At 41.9% G+C, this 25721-nt stretch overlaps 1 protein-coding gene across 1 annotated transcript in view; it reads right to left on the bottom strand.

Moving 5' to 3' along the window:
• The window catches only part of FRS2 (fibroblast growth factor receptor substrate 2), a 44806-nt gene extending 19639 nt beyond the window's left edge, over positions 1-25167 (bottom strand). The window contains exon 1 of the mRNA XM_032221259.1: positions 25016-25167. The gene's annotated coding sequence lies outside the window, so the exon portion shown is untranslated. The remainder of the gene's footprint in view (positions 1-25015) is intronic.
• Positions 25168-25721: the final 554 nt, after the last annotated feature.

The raw sequence follows: 25721 nt of genomic DNA on the forward strand, positions 1-25721 counted from the left end.
CCTTATTTAAAACAGAAATGAAAATAAAGACTCTCCTACTCTTCTGTCCATTTTCCATCTATGAAATTAGAGATTTCTCTTCTACCTATCTGACACACATAAAAGAAAAATGCAAGGCCATTCACTTCCAGGTGTAGAACCCATCTCTTTTATCAACAGTTCTCCAAGCTGCTATCATCCTATTATTTATTACTGTATATGGAAGGCTTATTGCTGAGATAAGCAAAGATATAGAGTCAAAGGCACTCTGCTGATTAAAAAGTGATAGAAGTCCTCAGGAAGATTTTACTAAAATGTTTTGCCACCTGGAAAATGTACTGCCATCAGAATGCCACCTGGAAAATATGGACTCTGGAAAATGCTATCTGCCATTTGGAAAATGCCACCTGGAAAAAATTTAACAGACATTTATCATCTGGAAAAGAAACAAAAGAAATGTACCTAACTCGCTTATCAAAACTGGCATTGCCAAATTTTAATTTCTAACTATTTGCTTTATTTAATACGTAACAGTTGCATACTTAATTTCACTTCCAATAACCTATAAGGAATGCAAGTCAAAATAATCTGAACTTCATTGAGGCTGTTCTGTATACGTATTGGCCTAGAAGACCTCTAAGGTCCCTTCCAGCCCTGTTTCTTTAAAAAAAATTGTACAGCAACAGTGTGTGTCGTGTAAGTAAGGACCCAATTTTTCAAATGAAAATGGGCAACTTGTCTCATGGTTTCATCATTCATTAACTTTTGCTCACTTTCTAGCACATCCAATGTTTCTGAAATAGAGAAAAGCTTGCCCTGCGCCTCAGAGGCTGGCTGGAAAAGGAAAGGTCCATCCCAAAATGGATCTCAATACATCTTTTTCAACCAGTCCCCAGGAACCAGAGGAAGCCCTGTAGCGACTTTCCTACTGACTTTCTGAAGGAGGAGTGGCAGAGCCAAGGCAAAGAACGAAAAAGATTCTAGGAGTCTGCTAGAATCATTATATAATATACAAAAAGCCATAAATTAGTTAAGTCCAACCTTCTCTTGATGGCCATTGACCCTTATCTAACCATAACCAAGTGCTGACTGAAGATTCCTGTGCTTGGTCTTTTAGTAATAAAGCAGTTAAATTGAACCTTCATTTGTGGACCTGGTCTTTCGGGCCTGACACTTTCTGAGGAAACCAGCAAGGAAGATTGCAAATGATGATTACATGCACAGACTTTGCAAAAGCTTTTGTACTGTTGTACAAAAGCACTTTTGTTAGGCGCTGCTCCTATTTGACATACTGCGTTGTGGTTGTACTGGCCCGGCTTAGAAGTAGACTAAAAATGGCAGAAGTATGGACCGATTTAAGATTGGATCACGGCTGTCCCAACGCTTTTGGGTTCTTCCCAGGGGCAACCAAGATGGCAAGAGGGCAAACCAAGAACATGAGCAGTAGAGGGACAGAGACTCATTCTAAGGCAAGCCGGGGGGGGGGGGGGAGTGTGCCACAACAACAGTGTGTCAAATAGGAGCAGCGCCTAATAAAAGTGCTTTTGTACAACAGTTTTGCAAAGTCTCTACATATTTGGTGATTACATGATCGCCGAGGGCTTGGTGTCAGCACTCCTTCATTGAGTAATTAGGAAAGAAAACCACAAGACTCCATTGATAGAAATCAAGTGTACTTTTACTAATTATAAATGATCAGAAGCGTAGCAAAGCGAAGACTGATTATTTAGGTGCGAAAGCGATTGATATATAAAATAACCCATTCCCCACCCCTTGGCATCCCAGTTGCAGTCCAATCATAATTCCCCCAAGTGTCAGGTGTGAGATAACTTCGAAAGGCATCACCAAGATGGAATGTCAGTGCCGTTGGCCTTCGCGGGAATATACAATAACACCCTTGTAAAGGTGGTCATGCAAAATTTCATTAATTAATTGCATGAAAACTGCAGGCACCCCCTGCAGGCCAAAGGGCATCACCCGGAACTGGAAACAACCCAGGGGGCAGTTGAAAGCCGTCTTCCACTCATCCCCCTCCTTTATGCGGACCCTATAGTATGCTTCTCTTAGGTCCAATTTAGTGAAAATACGGCCCTTTCCCAGTTGGGCCAGCATGTCCTTCATCAGTGGTAATGGGTATAGGTTCTGAGCTGAGATGCAGTTCAAGTTTTTGAAATTAACACATAATCTCAGGGAGCCATCTTTCTTTTCTCTGAACAACACAGGCGCTGCCACCTTGGGCCGTGCTGGCTCAATGAAACCCCTTTTCAAGTTTTTATCAATGAATTTCCTCATTTCCTCCATTTCCCTAGGGGACATTGAATATATTGGGGCTTTGAAGCTTTACTCCAGGTAAAATATCGATGGAGCAATCCGTAGGTCTGTGGGGTGGAAGTTTATCTGAAGATTTTTCACTAAAAAAACCCTTCAGGTCCCAATACTCTTTTGGAATCTTTTCTTCCCCCTCAATTTTCTCCTGGCCCCTGGCAGCCAATGCGGGGCTGGAGCCAGCAGGCTCTGGGACGTTGGCCTCCCCATCTGGGGCTGTGCTGGTCCGAATACGCAGCCACCCCTCCCTCCAATTAATGCGAGGGTTCCATTTACGAAGCCAGGGGAGTCCCAAAATAAGGGGTCTGTCCATTCCAGGAGCTACAATAAAAGAGATCAATTCTACATGGGTGCCCATTTTCATCTCTAGAGGTTCAGTGTAGAAATGGGCTGGGCCACCCCCTGCAATGGATCCATCGATTTGGCAAAAACAATAGGGGTTTTCAAAGTCCTCAATTTCAAGCCCAGTTTTTCAACCATTGCAGGATTAATCATACATCTAGAACAGCCCGAATCAAGGAGGGCGGGAAGCTGTTCTGTCTCCTCATCGGGTGGCACCCTTAACTCTATTGGGATCAACATGGGGCCTTTATTCGAACTCACCCAATGAGGCGAGGCATCATCGGAGTCATCAGAGGAGCTGGTGGTCACGTCCGCTTCTTCTTCCGCCTCCTGCTGGAAACGCTGGGGGGTGTTTTCAGCAGCGAAAGCAGCCTCTTTCTTCCTCCCTGGGGCCTTGCTAGTCTTCCCTTCCCTCTTGGCAGGGGGCGGGGCAGTTGCAGGAAGTTCAACACGGCAATCCATGGTGCGATGGCCCCCTTTTCCACAACGGAAGCACGTGAAAGGCTTGGCCTTGCCGGTGGAGCTTCCCTTCCCTTCACCCCTGATGCGGAATGGGGCCCTTTGAGCTGGGGTGTGTGTGTGATCTCTTTGCTTTCTCCTCTTTCACACGTTGAAGTCTAATCAAGGCGAGCTCAACGTCTGCTGCATTTTCATACCAAGCTGTAACTCGCTTGGGAAGGTGTTTGTTAACGCATTGTTGGTAAATGTCCTCATTTAATCCCAATGCAAACTGATCGAGCAGCGCCTCTTCAGACCAACCTCTCATATAAGAAGAAAGCTGTTGAAACTCCTGAATATATTCAGCCACCGGTCTATCCCCCTGTTTGAGGGCCATAAATTTCACCTTCCCCCATTTCTCAATCAGCGGATCATCAAATCTCCTCTTTAGTGCAGTCATAAAGACATCAAAATTCCTCAGGAGGGGGGAGTTACATTGGTGTAAGCTGACCATCCAATCGGCCGCTTTTCCTTCCAAAGAAAGTAAAACCATTCGCACCTTCATCTCATCTTTTTCTAAATCGGGCCCATAAATTTCCATATAATTCCAAATCTGTATAACAAAGAGACCCAGGTCCCTGGGATTTTCGTTATATTTTACTGGCAAGGGAGGGACTTTTGCCATTCTGCGTCTTCTGGGGGGGGGGGGGGGCTACTCTGGCAGCAGCTCTGGCTGGGGGGGGAGGCTGTTTCTGGGTTTGTTTGCTCCCATCCCCCCTCGGCCTCTTCACCCTCCCTAAATTTATGCGTAGAGTACCTTTGTTCAAATTCTTCCGTTTGCTCTCTTTCTCGGGACCTCCGCGGTCATGGCTTCTTCCCAGTCGGCTGGTTTTTTTCTTTTCTTTTTTCCTGGTAACTCCAGCATCCAAATTCTCACAATCCTCCTTTTGCCCCACTCCCAAAGTCCATCGGGGCCGAACTGCAGTCTCTTCTATCCTCAGCCCAGCTAGCTTTTCAGGTAAAGATGGTTCTGCAGTTTCTCTTCCAGTCTCCTCATCATCGCTCGCTTGCAAGGACATTTTTTTCTCCGTTCCTTCTTTTGAGTACACCCCCCACGGTAGGTTGAGACCTCCTGGTGGGGTGTGAGTGAGTCTTCGCTTACTGTCAGCACTCCTTCATTGAGTAATTAGGAAAGAAAACCACGAGATTCCATTGATAGAAATCAAGTGTACTTTTACTAATTATAAATGATCAGAAGCGTAGCAAAGCGAAGACTGATTATTTAGGCGCGAAAGCGATTGATATATAAAATAACCCATTCCCCACCCCTTGGCATCCCAGTTGCAGTCCAATCATAATTCTCCCAAGTGTCAGGTGTGAGATAACTTTGAAAGGCATCACCAAGATGGAATGTCGGTGCCGTTGGCCTTGGCGGGAACCTTCTCCGCATGCGCAGTCCGACAGGCAGCAGAACTCCAGAATCTTCCTCCAGCACAATTAGTAAACCTCTCCCAAATACCATGCCCCCCTCCCCGTTTCAATGGCAGCCGAAGCAGCAACAAAGCAGAGGCTGACACTTGGCAACCCATCATGTGCAAACAGGTTGCCAAGAGTCCAGATTGCAACAATTATATGACTACAGAGCTGCTGCAATGGCTCAGTTTAGGCAGCAGGTAATAAGTCCCTTCATTCAGCACCATTGTAATTTCGTAAGTTGAGGACTACAGTGCTTAAACTTTGTTTTGCATTGCAAAACAAAAACAAGATTAAAGATATTTAATCAACATACTGCCTGTCATCCTGTCTTGGTTACTTGCTTATGGCTGCTTGCTACAAATGTTTACTATAGGCTGCCATAGGAACGGGGGGGGGCATGGTATTGGGGAAGGGAATAATATTGTACTGGAGGAGTCTTGTTCTCACCATCTTCTGCGCATGCTGGTGGCTGATGTTTGGACTTGGTCAAGGACAAACGTCTCACATACCAACTTGATGAGGCTGTTTGAAGATGCACCCCACATGACATCTTAGGGAGTTGCAGATTGGATACTGGGTTGGGGAATTGGGGGGAGGGTGCTGGGTAAACGTTTGATATGTATATGTTTCCGCCTTTCTGGCTCAGATCTTGCTTTCCTTTTAGCTGCTTTCACTTCATATCTAGTAAAAATACTTTATCTCTATTAACATGGAGTTGAGGTTTTTCTTTCTTGGATGTTGAAGGAGGCATGCCTGACATTAAGCAAGATCTCACTTCGCACCCATCTCGGCGTTAAAAGCTTCCGTGGGGGAGCACCCAAATGTCTAACCCCTGCAACAAGCAGGAGAAGAGAATGGCAAGGGTCACAACCAGCCAAAAACCAGAAGATGACTGGCAGGCAGCGGAAAGAGAGGATCTCATGATGACCCATGCTTTACACCTTCTTCAGGAGGCTTGGGAACAACAGCGCACCCATGTAAATCTCACTGAAAGGAGAGTGGATTAGCCGAGCAGGTGAAGGGAGGAGCAGAAGACCTGGTTAGCCCTGAAACGTCCCTGGGAACAGCTCCCGGAGCTGGGCAAGAGGGAGGGGCCACAGCAGCAACAGTTTGAGCTCCCCCCGAGGGGGGGAAAAACCCCGAAGTCACCAAATGCCTCAGATTCCTCCACTTGGAGGGAACTACAGAGATCCCAAAGAACTGAGGGAGGGGGTTACTGCAAGTTTGGGATTACATGCAAGAGTATGGGGAAGTTTTCTCATCGGAAGTTGCCAAAGTGAGAAGTGTTACAATGGCTTTGGGAGGCAAAGCGGCTGCCTGGATGATACCCTTGCGTAATGATTCCCCCCTGCTGAAGGATTACAAGGAGTTTATGATTGCCCTGAGGAAACATTTTGATGACACCCTCCTAAATCAAAAGGCGAATGCAGGATGAAACCCTAACCCAGGAGGGGAGGCCTGAGGTTGAGTACACACAGGAGTTTCGTGAGCTGTTTGTGCATATGCTGACCCCGGCTGGTGGGGAGGAACCTGGCTGGCAGCTAGGGAGATGCTCTGAAGCTGTCCTGGCAGCATGGAAGGTGCTAATGTCCTTCATCCAGGCCAGGAGGAGAAGGAACCCTCCTCTTCCATGGGAGAAAGTGAAAATGATTCAGATGATGACCACTCGGTGAGTCCCTGATCGGGCCCCATGACAATCCCAGTAGAATTAAAAGTGCCATCAACTGGAGCCCAGGGGAAGATGCTGGCCCTTTTAGACTCTGGATGCACCCGATGTGTAATCAGCCCAGAGGTGGTGGAGAAAATGGTTTAAGACTGAGGACTTTGAAAGTGCCCATTGCCTTTTGCCACTTGGATGGGTCAATCGCTGGGGGTACCCCTGCCCATTTTGTAACTGAACCAATAAAAATGTGGATGGGGGGTCACCAAGAAACCTTGATTTTTTTTTTGCAGTTCTGCTGGTGTTATTTCACATAATTTCTTTATGTGTTTTGTAAAATTCTTGGAGATGATACCAAGTGCCCCGATGACAATGGGTATCACTGTACATGTTTCATCCATAGCCATGTAGTTTCAATGGCCAGGTCGCAATATTTCATTATTTTTTCTAGTTCTTTTTCTTCGACTCTGACATCTCCTGATACAGCGATATCAATAAACTGTATGCTTCGGCCCTCTATCACTGTGATATCTGGCGTGTTGTGTTCCAAATGACGATCCGTCTGTATTTGAAACTCCCACACGATCTTCACCTTCTCATTTTGGTAACCTTTTCCACTTTGTGCTCTCATGACTTTTTGGATACAGGTAAGTCGTATTTTTACATAATGACCGTTGTTGTTGTTGTTGTTACTATTACTATTATGTTAATCTTGGTGAGATTCACAGCCTTTGGGGCTGGTTGGTAGCTCAATAGCTCGAGTCCTAACAAAGGACCTAGGAACTGATAAGGTAATGTTGGAGGATATAAGCTGTTCCAAGTAGGGTGGTTTTTTGTAGAGTCAGAATGTTCAAGTCCAATAAATTTAGAATTTCCAAATAGCAAGGTAGCCCTTTAGGTATTACTCCAAGGGCTCCAATTACAATTGGGACAACACTCGATTTCTTTTTCCACATTATTCCACATTATTCTTGTTGTTGTTGTTGTTAAAATGTCATGTGTGGTGTGTTTGTGTGTTTACGTATGTGTATGTGTATGAAATTTTAACAAGATAAAAGCAATACAAATATTAAAAAATAAAAAAGTAAAGAATGGTGAATAAGTAACAAAATAGAAAACTAAACTAAAAGAAAGATAAAGAGAAGCAGCTTCCAGTCTTTCTGACAACAGTATATAAGTGCATTTATATTTTACTCTCTTTCTCTAAGGTTACATCATAACTTCCTTCTTCCACAATTCTTGATACGGTATCAGAAGGGTGACCTGGCATGTATTACCAAAACCTGTTGGTGAGAGGAGGGAAATGTTCCCCTTTCTGAGATATCTCCATCTGGGTTCTAAATGTGGCACCAGCCAAGACCCCAGAGTAGGGGAAGTGGGATGGAAGTAGTCATCTGAGACTGTTGAGAGACTTGATTGTTGGGCATGAGACCTTATTTGTTACGTTGGGCTCTAAGAGAGATCCATTGGGATTGTTGCTATTGTACCCACCTCTCTGTTGTATAGCAACCTTTCTGCCTCAGCTTCTTCACTCCGTGTTTAGATTGTGGTAGAATCCCTCAGGCTTATGATCTTGGGGAACTTTGTGTTGTATTCTCCGGACTGAGATCAGAGGTAGTGTGAGAATTAATAGCTACCATGATAGCCATGGGCCTGTTCCAAATCATTGAGGGCCTGACACATAATAGTGGGTCATACTTCTGACCAGCAGTGGCATAGTATTTTGAATTTGGGAGATATATTTTTTTCTCCCAACATGGTGAGATCATTTCCTGGTAAAATACCGGTTCTCTGGTGCCACCCTCCTCTGCAGTAATTTGCCCAGATGAAATTCACTGGGTTCCAGAGGGAGCTTGGGGTTGTTCAGAGTCTACTACTTGGTTTGGCTGGAGCATTGATGCCTGCCTGAAATTGGAGAGCTATTGTGATTTTGGACTGGTTCATACCTGAGCATCCACTCCGCATCCTTGGATCTCAGAACTTTCCTTAGTATACAGAGGAGTTAATGGAGTTAAAGAGGGTAAGAGATGCCTATACAACCACTGGCAACTGACAAAAGAGGGAAGATAACTAAACAAGCTAGAGCACAATTAAATCTATCTTGTGGTAGTAAGGGTACTGAAATATAATTATTTCTCCATCCTTAGCGCATTCTCAAATAGCTATCCAGTGGTTCTGTTTCAGGTGACCCAGAACCTTCTTGGAAGGAATAATTGTGGGGTTCATCTTCAGAATCACTGTGAGAAATGTATTGAACATCTGTAAGATGCAATTGCTCAGACTCACTCTGAGTTGGACTGCAGCCTTGATGCAGGGCCAGTGGAGACTATAGAGCTACACAATTATTTGGGAGGAGTTCAATTCCATTACACCTTAGGCAGTGGACAGGCTGTAGCTTGTACTGTTATTTTGGCCACTTCCGTGTTAAATTTGTGCCCCTCCTAGTCAAAGCTCCCTAAAATGAATGCATGATTGGAATCAGATTACCAGAGGGAATCTTTTCTCTCAGTGGCTTCTACCCATCTAATCCAGTCAGGCAATATAGGCGTGATCCAGGTCCCATCCGTCAAGGAGTATTAGCTGATGAGACACAGAAAACATGCCTTCTTTGCAATAGTAACTGCCCTCAGGAAAATCCTCTCACCCAAGATTAGAATGGCCTCAACCTTGTTGGCCTTTTGGAAGGCATTGAACATCTAGTTATTTGCCCAGGCTTGGTGCCCAGAATATGTAAGAAGGGCCCTGTTTCCTAGTTATGCTTAGATCTACAGACTATAATATTTCTTGCCTGTTGGATGCATTTAATTTTAATTGATTTTATGATTATTTCCTGCACAGAATCACTTGTTTGAGATGTAAGAATATATGGGCAGGTGGCCATAAGTTAAATAAATAATCTGTGTTTTAATGAAGCTAAATTTCAATATTGCTTTTTAAATTTTGCTATTGCCATACAATTTTACCCTCCCTCTTATACATAATAATATAAGAAAAAGCTTTGTCATAGTTGATTCCGGTTTATATGCAAGTCTGTTTATAAACAGGAATCATATAAAATGTTGAAAGCAATTTCCACTATTGCACTAACTGTGCTCACATTAATTCCTAAATCCTTATTCAATTGCTTGCTTGTCAGTCAAATTAACTAGATAATTATCTTTCCTCTCCACTCCCAACTCTGCAGGGGTCTTTTCAGCTTCTCTGTTTAAACCCTTGATTATCTCAGTCATGTGAAAAGCTAACTCTATATTAGACAAACAAGAAACAACTTGACTTGAACAAATACTACCCTTGGTACCCTGCACTAAATATAACCTTAGTAGTAAAAAAACCCTAAGATTTGTATACTGTCAAACAAATGAAGGGGGGTGTACTCCTAGTAAGTTTCTGTTGCACAAAAAGTGAAAGATTCCTGGAGTTGAGCTTACCTCCTTTTTACTACATGAAGAGTTTCAAATAGATTTCTTTGCCAAAAATACAATAATTACTTCCCATTTTGTTTTGTTTGTCTAATCTACCTCCCTGGCTTTCCTGATATTCTTCATGGATTTAATTTGCTAAATTACTCATGTGAAGATTTGTGGCTTAGATTGATTTTGTAGTTTGACTATTTGTCATTTTCTATTTTCTATTTATTTATTTTAATTAATAACAAAAGAGCAATAAAAACAATGGTGATAGTGATTTATTGTCAAAAAAAGAGGAAATTATTATGACATATCATATTATGGGTTTTTGATGTATTTTTTCCACTGCTTTTCTTGGAGCATGATATATGCGGTCTTTTCCTTTCTGACAATATATGCATCATTATCACTGTAGTATCATCTTTTTTCCTTGTCCACTTAATGAGAAATATATGAATTGTTGCATTTTCTCTGGGTTCAATCTCTACTTAGCCACGAGCATGACAAAGTGACTCAGGAACAATCATATCCCCATCATATCTAAGAATGTTTGGAGGATAAAATGATGGCGTAAAGTAGGCCTTATTAGAGGAGACACATGATAATAGTGCATACAAGTTGTAATGTAGGCAAAATATGACAATTCGGTAAATACCAGTTTTTAAATTATGGTTTCATAGCATTGTGTAATAGTGGTGAACTAAATAATGTCATAGACTCTGAACACTGACACAGTAAGAAAACTGAGAGGTGGAAGAGATTGGCTTATAGACTTATGTATTTATTTGGTTGAACTATGGAGCTTTTGTTTTACCAGTTGATTAGTGTTAGGAAACTTGTGCCATTCAAAACTCTGATTTTGAAAAAGGAATAGCTGTTCTGTAAATTCTAACAAAATCAATTCATAGAATAAGTTCCTTATCCTACAAAATCTTATACATCTGTTGTCCATGAGTTATATATAGTTTTAATCTCTGTAATTCCTTGAGACCATATCTCATGGTTGTACTAGCTACCCAATGATAGAAGATATATTGTGTGGATGGATTGCAGAGATTAGCTTGGTGCAATATATACAATAGAAAAATATATAAACTATATACTATTAAAAATCTCCTGTCTAGAAACTTTTAACTGATCAAAATGATGCATCATAGGACAAAACCTTGTCAACTAAGGTATCTTAAATGAGCTAACTTACAGAATGCTGGGACCCTTCTCTCCTGAGAATGAATTTAGGGAAGTTGTGGCAGCTTCAGCGCTACTGGATTGCTGTACTGCAGGCTTCATGTTGTCCTCATTTTCAACATTCTTGGACAGTTCTGGACACTTGCACAATCCCTTTTCCTCCCCCCCCCCCAGCAGCAGCCACTTACCTGCCTGCTGGGAGGTGGAGGAAGGTTTCCAATACTAATTCAGCTTCCCACAAGGAAATTCAATGGGGAAACTAATAGAAAGTTGGAAGTTGCTACTATTCCCATTGATTTTTTGCCTGCCCTTGGTCATTCTGTTGTTGTTGTTGTTGTTGTTGTTGTTGTTGTTGTTAAGGAAATATTTCTGAATTGATGACTGACTGGGCTTGCCAACAGCTATAATTAATGCATAATTAAGAAATGACCTGCTAGTGTGAAATGAAAAATAAGAGAAATACAGATCACACATCCAACAGAATAATGCGACATGTGAAATAATTTGGCTTGTTCATGCAGTTTCTTCCTTTTACCACACAAATCCTATATTAGATATGATTTCCATTTCCTGTGAGCTATGAAACTATATTTATCAACTTCATTATAGCTTGGAATATTAAAACAACTGCAGATTCATAGAAATTATCTATAATTTTTCAAGGATAATAAATAAAGCTTCAACCAACCAACAGCTAAATCTTTTGTGGTCTAGGGTAAATTCATTGGATTCTCCAGTGATAGAAAACATCTCAGATAGAAAACATCCCATTAAGTCTCCATAATACCCATTAAACCATGAATGCTAGGAGCCAAAGTTCTGATTCTTCACTGACTTATTTATGGTTCTGATAAATCCACTCAGCTTGTCCTAAACTGCTAACCTTATGTTTCCTAATTTGGATAAAACAGGAAGCTATGATTGATTGATTAATTGATGTTTCTGGTTAATTGGACTTATCACAAAGAGAAATTGCATATGTAGGCAAAAGGCTACATATTCAGGCAAGAATCTTCCATATGTGCTGAATCAGCTCAATGGTACCATTAATGCATCAGACAGTCTGTTGTACTAAGTGAATAAATTTATCTTGGTGTCTGTTTCAAATTCTTTATGCAGTGTGCTCTCTCCCCAATCATTCTTCTAGTGTGTTTTTTGTTTTTTATTCAGAAAATTCTCCAGTTTTTACTTAATGATTTTATCTATATAGTTTTCTCATATTGCTGAAAGGAATGAGAAATGGTTCCATCTTAACTCTTTCATTTACATTTTATTGAACATTCCACTTTCTGTCCTATGTTTTCCTTTCCTTTTCAGTTTATTCCATAGTGATTTTTATGCTAACAATTAGGAGTTTGAAGAATTATTTGTACTGTTGAAGATTTGGGGGCAAGAAAAAGGCCTTTGTTTTAGAAACCTATATTAACTAAAATTGTCCATCTTACAATTATTTAAAATGTACATTAATATTTCTTAATATTCATTCAAATGAAAGTCTATTATTTGCCTGTGTAGAAAAAAATTAAAATAATATAACTCAAAGTAAATTTAATTTCTAGTATGTACTCACCACTCGATCTTGATAGACTGGGCTAGTAACAATAAAATATTCAGTCTAACAGAGAAAAGATACATGTGCATGAATGATGGGAGATGAAAGAACATATTTAGTACTGCAAAAATAATTATAGAGAGGTAAACTTTAACAATGCAGTGCAATGTCTGTTTACTTTCAAGTAATCCTTCTGAATCCAGGAAGTTCATTCACTTGAAAATATATTTAGAATGGACTTTTAGAGTTCTTAATTGACCATGCATATATGGCAGCTTTTGATTAAGATGTCATTTTGTATATTGCTGGGGGCTCATCAGAAATTTTAAAATGCTTAGTGGGATCTCACATAATATGCAATATTTTATATTAATAAATGGCTGTTATGAAAATAGTAAGTTGTAAATCTATTTAATAAAGAGTAGGCTGGAAGTGATGCTTTTAATACCTTTTTTTCCTCGATGGGATTTTTTTTAAACAATTACTGATTATTTTTATAAAGCATTATTTTTCTAATAAAGCATTAGATTGTAGTGTTATATTGAGATTATTCAGCAGAAATTGGTATAAAAAGATCTTTAACCCTTACATACCCAAAACTACTCATCTCAGGGAGAATTTAAACTCAAGTACTCACATGAAAAAGAAAGTACATCTTCTTACAACTTGAAGTTCTAATGATTTTACATATCAGGACATACTAAAAATCATTGGTTGTTTGCATTTCTTAAAAATAGGTAAATATAACCTTATATAAATAACACCACCTGATGTTATGTGTTACACCATGTCATCATTTATTTTTTTTAAAAAAGAAAGCCAAATGGAGAACCCATGTATGAACAACTATGTACACCCTTATTGCTTCCATGGGTATGAAGACGCTAAATAGCAACCAGGTGCTGCTAATCAAATGTCCTTAATCAATTGATGAGTAGCAATTGTGACTACCTCTATAAAAGCTAAAGTTTTAGGAGTTTCCTGGTCTCCAGCATTAAGTGTATGTTAACACAATGCCAAATAGGAAATGTATCAGCAATGATTTTAGAGAAGCAATTGTTGCTGCCCCATCAGTCTGGACCATTTCCAAACAGTCCATCATTCTATAGTAAGGAACACCATTTCCCAAGTGGAAAACATTCAAGATAGTTGCCAATCTTCCCAGGAGTGGAGGTCCCAGCAAATTCATCCCAAAGTCAGATTGCAATGCCCAGAGCAATTGTTACAGGATCAATGGCATTGTATTAGAACAGGGGTGTCAAACTTGTGGCGTCACATCATCAAGTGACGTATTGTGATTTTTCCCCCCTTCGCTAACTGGGGTTGGGCGTGGCCAGCATGTGACACATCCAGCCCATGGGTTGCAAGTTTGACACCCCTGTATTAGAATCTTGCAACATTCCTGGAAAGTAAATTTGTTATTACGTTTTCCCAAAAATAAGACATACCCTGCTAATAAGCCCAATCGGTCTTTTCAGAGTATGCAGCATAAGCCTTCCCCCCAAAATAAGCCCACCCCAACTATTTAAGCGCATGCGTAACTGGTCCCCGCCATTACCACTGTACCACCTACTGGTACAGCGTGTGGGGCAAAAAGAGGGCTTGCCGCAAAAACAGCAGCAGGCGAAGCAAAGTTCTTCCACCTCCCACCCTTCCCTCTCGTGCAAAAAGAGCCCACCGCAAAACAGCGGCAGGCCAGCAATGCGATCACCCCCTCCCACCTGTTCCTTCTTCTGCAAAAAACACCACCCATCCCAATGGTAAAGGCAACCTGTCTGGTTCCCTTCTCCACCCTCCCTTTAGCGAGGGGTGGCAGGTGGGGGGGAGAAGCGAGGCACGCTTCTTACTTTTCCAGGTCCATTGCGTTCCTTGCCCTTTCACTCATTGAATCCCCTTGTAAAAAAAACATCATGAGTTCAACTTGTGAGGTTTTTTTACAAGGGGATTCAATGGGCGAAACGGTGAGGAATGCAACAGACCTGGAAAGGTAAGAGGCACGCCTCGCTTCTCCCCCTCACCTGCCACCCCTCACTAAAGGCCACGGGGGTAGGAAACTAGGCAGGCTGCCTTACCATTGGGGCGAGGTGGTGTTGTTGGGCCGCGAGGCGCGCCTCTTACCTTTCCAGCTCCATCGTGTTCCTCGCCCTTTCGCCCATTGAATCCCCTGGTAAAAAAAACCTTTTTTTTAATAAGGGGATTCAATGGGCGAAAGGGCGAGAATGCAATGGACCTGGAAAGATAAGAGGCGTGCCTCGCTTCTCCCCCCCCCCCCACCTGCCACCCCTCGCTACAGGGATGGCAGGGAAGGGAACCAGACAGGTTATCTTTACCATTGGGCAAGGTGGGCGGTGTTGGGCCGTGAGGCGCGCCTCTTACTTTTCCAGCTCCATCACATTCCTCGCCATTGTGTTCAGGGAAGCCCCTGGTAAAAAAAAACCCCTTCTCGCGATTTCAAGAAGTTTGATTGAACTCGCGAGAAGGGGTTTTTTTTACCAGCCGCTTTCCTGAGCACAATGGTGAGGAACGCAACGGAGCTGGAAAGGTAAAAGGTGCGCCTCGCTTCTCACCTGCCCCACAAAATAATAAGTTCTCCCCTATAATAAGCCCAAGGCCATATTTTGTGGGGCAAAAGAAATAAGACCCTGTCTTATTTTGGGGAAACACGATATTACCTGAGCTTCCCCTAGGAATATAAGGTCAATTTCTGCCTATTACATAAAAGGCCAAGAGATGATAGTAGGCATTATTAACAGAGTTGGATGGGACTGTTCTGACCCAGCCTTAGCAAAAGCAAGAAACACTCCTTGTCACAAAAAAAACCTCTCTTTATTTACCTCTTGTGAATTAACTGCATTCAACCACTGAAAAGCCCAGGCAAAGTAATTAAATATAGTAACAAACCTTATCAGTTACTTGTGATAATTGCAAGGCGGTGAGCTCCCAACTGAAAACCTGCAAATTAAGTTCTGGCAAGCAGTCTTTATGGCACGAAAACACAATGAACAAAATCTTCAGAAATACAAAGTGTTGTCTCCTATGACAATACTTCCCTTTCCTTCTATTTATTCCCCAGCCAGGGAGGTGCCATTCAGCATCCACGTGTGCTTTGCTTTCCGAGTCAACTCCTTGTCCTCCGTTGCTCACCTCTTCTAACTGCTCTGCGCAAACCTGCATCTCAAACAGACCCCAACTGTTCTTCCTCCTCACTCATATCAGCCTGCAGACTGCTGCCTCTCCAGTGGCTGGAAAATGCCAGACGGCCCTGGCTCTATCTCTGCATCTGGCGCAGAGCATCCATCAGAGCCTTCCCCAGACTCCAGAACTGGCCCAAGTTCCTCCCCAACCTCCTCATTGTCCAAGTCTGCTATAAATAGGATGGTCACACTGAATAAGATCAGAAAAGGCTTTTTCAAGAACACGGGTCCATAAATTTTATTAAAAATCAATCACTTTTGAATATGAGATAAAAAGTACAACAAATTATATTCCCAAATAATTAGCATGATGTAATCATAATTGCCATCAGGTTAAATAAACGAACTACTGCTAAAGCAGTGGTGGGTTTCAATTTTTTTAGAACCTATTCTGTAGATGTGGTCTGTTTTGTGAGAGTGGCTCAGCGGTCATGTGACTGGATGGGAGTGACTTTGTAGCCATGTGACTGGTGTGGGCATTGCCAACTTGACATCACTCATGCACACTCAGTCAAATGACACCTCCCCCAACCAAGCCATTCCCACGATGGCAAACCTTTTGTGACTCCGATGAAGGGAAAAGGGGGGAAAAGAGAGGGCAAAACTCCGAAAAAATAGACCGCTGAAGGATTTAGGGCTGAAATTGCACACTGAGGAAAGCAATTGGATTGATCAAGAAGGGACAAGGAGGAATCCAGGAGAAAACTATCACACGCTGGAGAAGCAATTGGGTTGATCGGAGAAGGCAGGACAGAGAGGAATCCAAGAGAAAACTATTACACGCTGTGTCAGCCTCCACTTTGCTACTGCTTAGGCTGCCATTGAAACTGGAGGGGGGCATGGTATTTGGGAGGGGAATCATTGTTGTGCTGGAGGAAGATTCAGATTTTGAACTGACCACCTTACTGCGCATGTGGAGGAGGAGTGTTTCCCGCCAAGGCCAATGGCTCAGCATTCCATCCTGGGGATGCTTTCGATGTTATCTCACACCTGACATTTGGGAGAATTATGATTGGACTGAATACGGGATTCCAAGGGGAGGGGAATGAATTATACAATATATTATTCGCTTTCGACCTAAATAATCAGTCTTAGCTTAGCTTCGCTTCTATTCATTTATAATTAGTAAAAGTACACTTGATTTCAACAAATGGAGTCCGGTGGTTTTCTTTCCTGATTTGTGAATGAAGAAGGGCTGACATTAAGCTAAGTCTCACTTTCACACCCACCCGAGCTACAACCTACCGAGGGGGTGTCCTCACAAGAAGGAAAGAATGTCTTTGCAAGTGAGTGACCAAGAGGAAACTAAGGGGGTGACGGCAGAACCATCTTTAACTGAAAGGCTGGCTGGACTAAGAATGGAAGAGCCTGCTGTTCGTCCCTGATGGACTTTGGGTGTGGGGCAAAAAGAGGAGTCGGAGGAGTTGGATGCTGGAGTCACGAGAAGGAGACCAAAAAAAAAAAAAAAAAGTCAGTGGATTGGGGTGCCGCTGGGGAAGAGGATTACAAACTGTCCCACACCATGAGGCTCCTCGAGGAAGCTTGGTCTGAACGCAAGAGCCGTGAAAGAGCCGTGGAAAGGGAGCAGGCTGAAGATCTTGAGCAAAGGTACTCGATGCATAGGTTAAGGGAGGGTGAAGAAGCCGAAGGGGGCTGGGGGCAAGAAAACCCAGAACCAGCCTCCCCCTCCCTCACACCTGACATTTGGGAGAATTATGATTGGACTGAATACGGAATGCCAAGGGGAGGGGAATGATTATACAATATGTTATTCGCTTTCCGCGCCTAAATAATCAGACTTGGCTTAGCTTCGCTTCTATTCATTTATAATTAGTAAAGTACACTTGATTTCAACAAATGGAGTCCGGCGGTTTCTTTCCTGATTGGGAATGAGAAGGGCTGACAACGCTGGAGAAAGAACTTTGGAGATCTTTGGGTGATAGTTTTCTCCTGGATTCCTCTCTGTCCTGCCTTCTCCAATCAATCCAATTGCTTCCCCAGTGTGTGATAGTTTTCTCTTGGATTCCTCTCTGTCCTGCTTTCTCTGATCAACCCAATTGCTTCCCCAGTGTGTGATAGTTTTCCTCCTGGATTCCTTATTGTCCTGCCTTCTCTGATCAACCCAATTGCTTCCCCAGCGTAAGATAGTTTTCTCCTTGTTTGGGCATGTGGCCACCTGCAGCCTCGAAGCCTCAGCTAAGCAGGCAAAGGAAATGGGTGGGCGGGGCAAGCATGATGTGGATGAACGGGGCAAGCAAGCGAGAGGACGACGACCAGAGGGCGGGGGAAGCGAGCAGGGGGTCAGGCCAGGGGAAAGCAGCGTTCCAGTATGGGCCTCCAGAAGAAGGGGTACAAAAAGGCACACTTAATTTCACCAACCGGTACACCCGTACCGGTGCGTACCGGCTGAAACCCACCCTTTTGCTAAAGTAAAATTGTCTCAGAAAATACCTGCAGTGTCTTGTATTTGTTTTTAATTAGAAGCTCATTAGAGGGACTCTGTCCACAGATGCACAAAAATGCACTGTGTTTACATGAGTAATTCATGAAAAGGCATCCATTATGACAATTTAACATTTTAGTATTATTAAAATGCATTGCATTACAATATCCCTCAGGAAAGTTACCACGGTGACAAAAGCTCTTTACATAAATTAACAGAATACCTTATTTAGGATAAATGTTTAATTGCAAACTTGATTCTGAGAACACTGCCAAACAAGTGAGATAATTGTAAAAGCAAGCTGTATATAACCAGTTATATTCCATTTATGTCTAAGCAACTCACATTGTAGGTTAAATAACAATATTAAATAGTTATATAAAAGTAGTCTTCAAGATATGATGGATCACTTAACAGCTATTCAAAATTAGAACAGCTCCTTCAAATATACAAACCTGTTTCAAAATTAAGGCAGCTTTAGCGCCCTCGTGGTCATTCCCCTCTTTGACCAACCACAGGGATATTGCAGTGCTTCTTCACCCTACCACCCCCATCCAGCTCTGAGGAGACTACTTGAGCCTGCTCTCTATGCCTCCTAGGAGTAGTTGCCATTTTCAGCGCTTGGACAATTTCTTACAGAAATGGTAGCTGCTTTTGGAGTTTTCTGCCCTGATCAGCTGGTCATCGGAAGATTGAAAACTTCTCCTGACTCTTGCTAGTCTTTAAGAAGCCAGACACTTGCATGCAAAGGCAACAACTTCAGAAGGCACTTTTCAAAACCTTTCCCCAGCACATGCAGAATATGGTCAGGGCAGAAGCTGGCTGCTTGGAAAGCTTTTTCTGTTTATCTGACTGCCTTTAGACAAGTACTAGGTGAGTCCTAAAGGCAGTCAGACTAACAGTAAGAAGCTTTCAGAGAAGCCAGCTTCTGCCTTGACCATTGCAGTGAATAATGCTCTAGCCAGCTGAACTTTTTGAGCTGAATTTTTCTTTAGTTCCTTAACACAAGCTGCAGAAAAAAGTTTTTTTACTTGCTTTTTTGTTACCCTCTTTTCAGGCATAGAGTAAATTTAGAAAATGAGATAAATTAAAATATCAAGATTTTAGAATAGAGGTAGAAAGGTTAGTTTCAATACCCAATTGGTCAGGGAGGGGGAGATCAACAAGTATTTCATTTCTCCCCCCCCCAGCTTTTTTCTGCTTTATTGAAAGAAATGTGGATAGCTGTGGGAGGCAGAGGGGTTACCATAATTTTTGGAGTATAACAGGCACCTGTTCCCTCCCAAGAAGAGAGGGTGGAAAATCTGGGTGCAATTTTATACACTGAATACAGGCGTTTTTGGCCTTCCTTCACAAAAATGGTGAAGAGGTTTGGGATGGCCTGCAAGTGGCTCCTTAGGGGCTGAAAGAGGTCAAAAGCAAGCAAAAAAAAAACGTGAAGGCAGTTTTTTGCTTAGTTCGCCCCCCCCCCCAGCCCTCAGGGAGCACTTTGCAAGCCTCCAAAGGCCTATGCATGCCCTGGTTTTTTGCAAAAAAATGGAACCCGCTTTGGCAAAAAATGGGCCATTTTTTGCTCATTTTGGGTGGGAGCCCCAGCCGCCAGGAGCACTTTGCAGGCCTCTCAAAACTGTCTGCATGCTCTGTTTTTCACAAAAAAACAAGGCTTGCAGAGGTTTTGGAAGGCCTGCAAAGTGGCAAAACCTTTTTTTTAAATTTACCTCTTCCAAATCTTGGTACGTCTTATACTCCAAAATATGGTAAGTAGGTAAGATTTGAGACCTTCTTACTGAAACTGCTGCTTTGGCATGCAAGCAGTTGATTTCCCCAAAGCTTAGGAAAAGGTTTGCAGTCTTCCGATGGCCAGCTGATCAGGGACAGAGGCCCGCCCACAGCCATCTTCATCAGCCAGCACAGAGGCTTATTTTTTTTTATTTTGCTTTTATTTGGAAGCTTCTCTGATATTGGAACATGGCACTAGTCCCTAATCTAGCTGGGCTCTTCCCCATGCTAGCTGGGTTTTTGTTTGTTTGCTTTTTGCTGCTTATCTGTCTCTTTATGGACCCAGCTGGATAGTGGGCCTTCCAGGGCCTCCCCGATCCACAAGGTGCCCTATATGCTTTGTTTTCAACATCCTGTGTGTTCATTTAATGGTGGTATCAGGGGTGAGCAGGGGTGGGAGTCATTATACAAAGCTGTCTGACTTAATGTTTTCACCACTTGCAACTCTAATAGAAAGGCTCCATTATGGTCATAGGTTGAAGGATTGCCTTTAGTCCTTGAAGTATATAATTATTGTGTCAGAGTTTGACTAGACTCACAGAATGAGTAATATTGTTTCTCTAGCAGCATTAGGGTCACATTTACACAACGTACTGAGTGGGATTGCATTCTGTTACATCAACATATTTTATTAAAAAAGGGATAAAGATTTTATTAATGCATCTTTTATCCATCCAGCTAATCTGAAAATACTGCCAGTACTCATATATACACAAGGTGACTATTAACTAATGACAAGAGGAACATCACTCCAGTACATACTTTACATCCCAGCACACTCAGATGTCCTACTTCAACATTTCTTTTTTTAAAGCTAGAAACAATCACACTACTACTGCCAGTTCCATCCATTCCTAACCACTGGAATTCAAATGCAATTATACTTTATATTAGATAAAAGAGAATACACAATATACAGACCATATACTGTAGCTCCATAAAGCTTCTCGGCCCTCTTTGAGCCTGGAAATTCAAAACCCATCCAGAAAAAATAAAGTCTCTTTCAAAAATAGCCAAGTCAGGACCCAGATCATCCAAACACTGATAATAACAGCATTCGCTTCTTGGGGCTCAAGGGAGAAGCATGGGAATGGAGTTCAAACTGCCCAAGAAAAAGGGAGGAAAGTAAGTTTCAACCTCACATAGCTGACATGCAAAATAATACTAGAGGCAAAAAAGTGGAGGCTCCCATGGCTCTTTCCCATATTGAGAAATCTGCCCAGAAGTTATTTAACCACTCAGCCTTTACAGCAAATTGGACACACCATGAGGCATTAGTCCTCCCACACCCCCAGTATAGGAAAAGCGGACATTTTCTTGTTCATCTATATTTCAACATTTTTATAACCTAAATTACACATGCCGCAAACTCCTGGCAGTGTTTATTTAAGTATCCTTGTACACAATAAATTGTATAAGACAAAAATCCTCCCCGAGAATAATTTGGGATATAGACAGGGTCTGCGGTACTAGGAAAGAATTGCTATGGTTATTTAAAAATTCTGCAAAGCATTAAATTGGAGCATAGGGTTTTATGTTGTTGTATCAACCTCATTTGAATGCAATCCACTCTGCCTCATCAAGTTCCGGGCAAGGATGAAGTTACAACTTCCAAAACATCTTAGGGAATTATTACATGAGCAAGATTCAAACAGCTTGACACAATGATCAGATATGGGAGATTCTATTCTATACCCTACAATGAGCGTCTCTGCATTTGCGGAGCGGCAAGGTAGAAGACCTGGCTCACATCCTATTTGATTGTTGCTTGTATAAGGGGATGAGAGACAGGGTACTTTGGTCTATATACCAAACAATGACCCGCTGGGATCCCCATATCAAAACAACTTACCTTATGTGCGGCTAGAACCTGAAAATAACATTTAACCCAGCACAGTACTTAAGCAAAATGGGTTTGATTGAGATCTCCATATGCAGACTGATTGGGGTAGATTGCAAGGGTGACACCAAAATACAATTTTATCATATTTTATCTGTATCTTAAATTATTATATTGTATTCCAATTTCACTAAGACTATATTTTATTCCAATTACATTAAAAATTGTATTTTATCAAATTCCATTTTAAATTGCTTTTATCAAATTTTAGTAATAATTTGTTTCTGGAACTTTGCAGTTTGATAGGCCCAAGGGCTAATCATAAAGACTCAATGTCAATATAATAACATGCATTTTAAAAATTAAAACTGATATACCAACTTTTAATATTTCTTATAAATATAATTTTAGTGAAATTACAGTGTGATTATTAAAAATTGTAGAAGAAAATAGTATACATTCCTAATATTTAACATTTTAATGTCATGAACCAAGCAAATTAAAGATTACTGAAATATTTTAAATACTTCTGCTTATTAGTCTTTCAAGAAAATTAATAAAAAATTCTGCAGTCTTTTTTAAACAATATGATGCAAAAGGTTATTGATTTTTATTCTGCAAAAAGGCATTTTATTTAAAACTTATATTTTTAATGTAGACAGCACTTTTTAAAATGTTCAAAACTCAACACATACACACACACACATATATGACATTTTAAATCTATTATGTGATTACTGAATACTGTAAATCTTACCCAAGAATATAAGATTATAAACGTGCTTAAGGGAAAAGTAGAAGAAAAGTTAGGGTATTCTATTCCTATGGCAGGAGATCTCAGACTTTGTGGTACTGTGACCCACTAATAATAAATGATAGTGTGTGACTTCATGAATAAAACTATAATTGAAGAGGGGGATTTACTATGCAAAGTAGGAACAAAACATGGAATGAGTGGTGCCAGTGTTCCCACTAAATATGCATACTTCTGTCACCTTGAAAAAAAACCAGTGACCTTCCCAATTTGTTTACAATCCCCACCCATTAATTGCAACTCGCTGTTTGAAAATGTCTCCCTGTGTGAGCCAAATTTATGTACTATGATACAAGAATTACTGGATTAAAAAGTGAAACAAAATTACCCAAACCTGAGTTATCTTGGTTTGTTGAATGTACTATGTAATCATAAGAACATCTCTATTCACATTAAATTGCCACTTGCCTTATAGCTGCACACCTGAAGGAAAGCAAATCACATCTTTTCCAATTACCAAAGGGAAGAAGCCCAGGGAAGTGACTCTCTCCTCTTATCAGGTAAAAATAATCCAATCAAAATTGAAAATAAAGGCTTACTGAAGGCTCGTTCTTTTGTTCAAATATTATCAGATAAAATTCTGCTATTCTTTTTTCCCTCAACTCCTGTTATTTTTATTTGTAAATCTTAGGGATGGTTCTAATCTTTTTTATTTAATCAATGTGAAGCATTTTGTCTTAGCCTGAAAAGCAACATATTTATGCATGAAGAAAATGGCAAAACCAAAGAGAGCTCTGTGAAAGCAAAGCCAGCAAGTAGACCTGCTCTTTGCAACTGCCACAAGTGTCCAGACAGCTGCTCCTCCCAATGAGATTGCAAAACAGTGGTCTCTAGCATGGTTTAAAGCTCTGGGAGACGAGGGAATAACCACCTTACTCAATCTAAGTTGGCATCTTTGCAAAGAAATATGCAGAAAATAAATGTAATTTATTTAGACCATCATATTGACTGAAAAGGAATCCTTTGACTTTTTAATGTATCAGAAAATATTCTGAATGTTTTTACTAGTTCTATACACATTTAGAATTTGTTTGATAGTTTGTGATTAATTTGATACCTTGTTAGCTGGAGGCTCACAAGAGAACACACGCATTACTGAGTTATTGTGAAAAAATACAAGGAACCTAGGAGATCTAGAAACATGCTTAAAGTTTTATACTATACAAATAAAATAACTTATATTTTTAAAAGCTGTACCTATTTAAATATTTTAAAAAGCACCTCTTGAAAGTGTTGATGTAAAAAAAATTGCTAGGCACAGAATGCCTATAGATTTCCTCCAAAAAATCATTGTCACGTATTGCACTGTTACACTTATACTACTGGTAATTTGTATTCTGTTCCACCATTTCTAGTTACGAGGTTGTATGGATTTGATACATAAGGTCTGCCATCTTTTTTCCCCAAAGGCAGTCATCAATCCGAAGTTATTTGGATTGTTTTAAAATCTGGATCTGCTTGCTCTTCAAACCCTGAAACACAGAGTAACCCAGGAACAAGCACATAGACAGGGAGCCAACTCCAGAATCTATTTATCAGCCCCAGTTGAGCCTCGGTTTACCAGAACCGCATTTTGTTTATTATTAATAAGGGTGAGGAAGCAGCGTTTCTAATCCACATACCCTACTATAACATAATGTGATTCGTCTGGGTCAAGCTAGCAAGTGTTGGTCAACCGGACATCAAACTGCTCCTGAATGATCCCATCCCGCTTCCACAGAAGGCTCAAAAGCAACACTTCTGAGAAAGGAGGCGCCGGACTGACTCGTTTGGTGAGATCAGTGCGACTGACTGAAGATTGAAGACGGCCAAGGTCTTTGAATTCATGTACATTGGAGCCACCCGAAGGGAAAGCTGGAGATGATGACCACGAGTTTGACACCCCTGATCTACAGGTATGGCAGATTAGGCCTCCTCTCACAACACAAACACATGTTTATTGCTTTTAGAAAGCTATGTGCAGGCTACCTACTGTGTGAAGTACAATTCTGATTAGCGAGATGTAAGTTTTTTCCCCCAAAGAAATCTCAGAAAACAGGATGTATAATATAGATACTAAGGAGAGTTATAAGGCAAAAACAAAGACGCATCTGGAAGGGACCAACTCGGGGAAAGCGAACGCATCTCAAGTTAGCGCATCTCTCAAGCCGCCACGGAGCAGACCTTCACCGACCTTAGTTCTCGCCGACACCCGCCAAGAGCGCTTAAAGAACCCAAGCGCGCAACGCCGACTCTCCCGCCTGCCGTCTCCGCTGTCGCCCGCTCCCCTTCGATCCTTGTCAGGCCACCAGTGCCCACAGCCACCCACCCGCCTCGGACCGCAGCCTTCGCCGGGACTTCCACTTCTCCGGGGACAGGCGGGAAAGGGGCGCCTCCCTTCCCTTCGCCGCAGCCTTCCTCCCGAGCGCAGAAGAAGGGAACGGCGCCCGCAGCCAACTTCTCCCCCTTCCTCTTTCAAAGTCAAACCGACAAAACCACCTCAGACCCGAAAAAGGCTAAATCAGCGAAGAGCCCGGACGTGGCGGGGAACCGGGAAAGAAGCAGCCGAAGCGGCCGCCGAGAGAGGTTCCGCCCTCACCTTCTTCTTCATGAGGCCGACTGCCCTACAGGTGGCTAAGAGGCAGCCGACCGGGGTCCACCCCTGCCTGGATTAGCCGGAATTCCAGTCCCCGAGAGTAGCAGCCAGGCTCGCTCGGGACCGGACCCTGCCCAGACAACTTCCGAGGCCAAACAGGCGACTCCTTCCGGGCCAAAGAAGGGAGAAAGTGGCGTGGCGGCCGGTCTTCCTAATCGCGGCTTCTCCGTCTTTGCCGGTGGGTGTGGGGAAGGCGCGCCTTTGGCTGTCGCTACGGAGGGTTTGGGAATCACGGCGCGAAAAGCGGGGCGGAGGAAGGAAATTAACCCCTTTCAATTCTGGATTGAAATTAACCCCTATCAATCCTGGATTACAAAATGCGGACCACCCTTTGGTGGGCCAGGATTGATAGCCCGGCGAGAGTATTATTGGCTAATTCATCTCCTACCAAAATAATTTGCTTCCAATGAACAGAGGCATTTTGCCTGTAATCCCATCAAGACTTTTTCCTGGGAGTAATAACATCCCGCTAAACAGAAGTTTTTAAGTGCTGTTCAATTAAACATATTATCTTCGTTATTTCAATGACCACATGCCATTCTCTTGCCGTCAGTCCTAAAGCAAATGACTATAAAGAAGCTCTGTTTAGCTTGTTCATGAGGTTTACTAAATTATTGATGGATAATGTCTCTATAGTCAGATATGTTTT

Source organism: Thamnophis elegans, chromosome 7 (genome assembly GCF_009769535.1).
Source record: "Thamnophis elegans isolate rThaEle1 chromosome 7, rThaEle1.pri, whole genome shotgun sequence".
NCBI classification, from domain to species: Eukaryota; Metazoa; Chordata; class Lepidosauria; order Squamata; family Colubridae; genus Thamnophis; species Thamnophis elegans.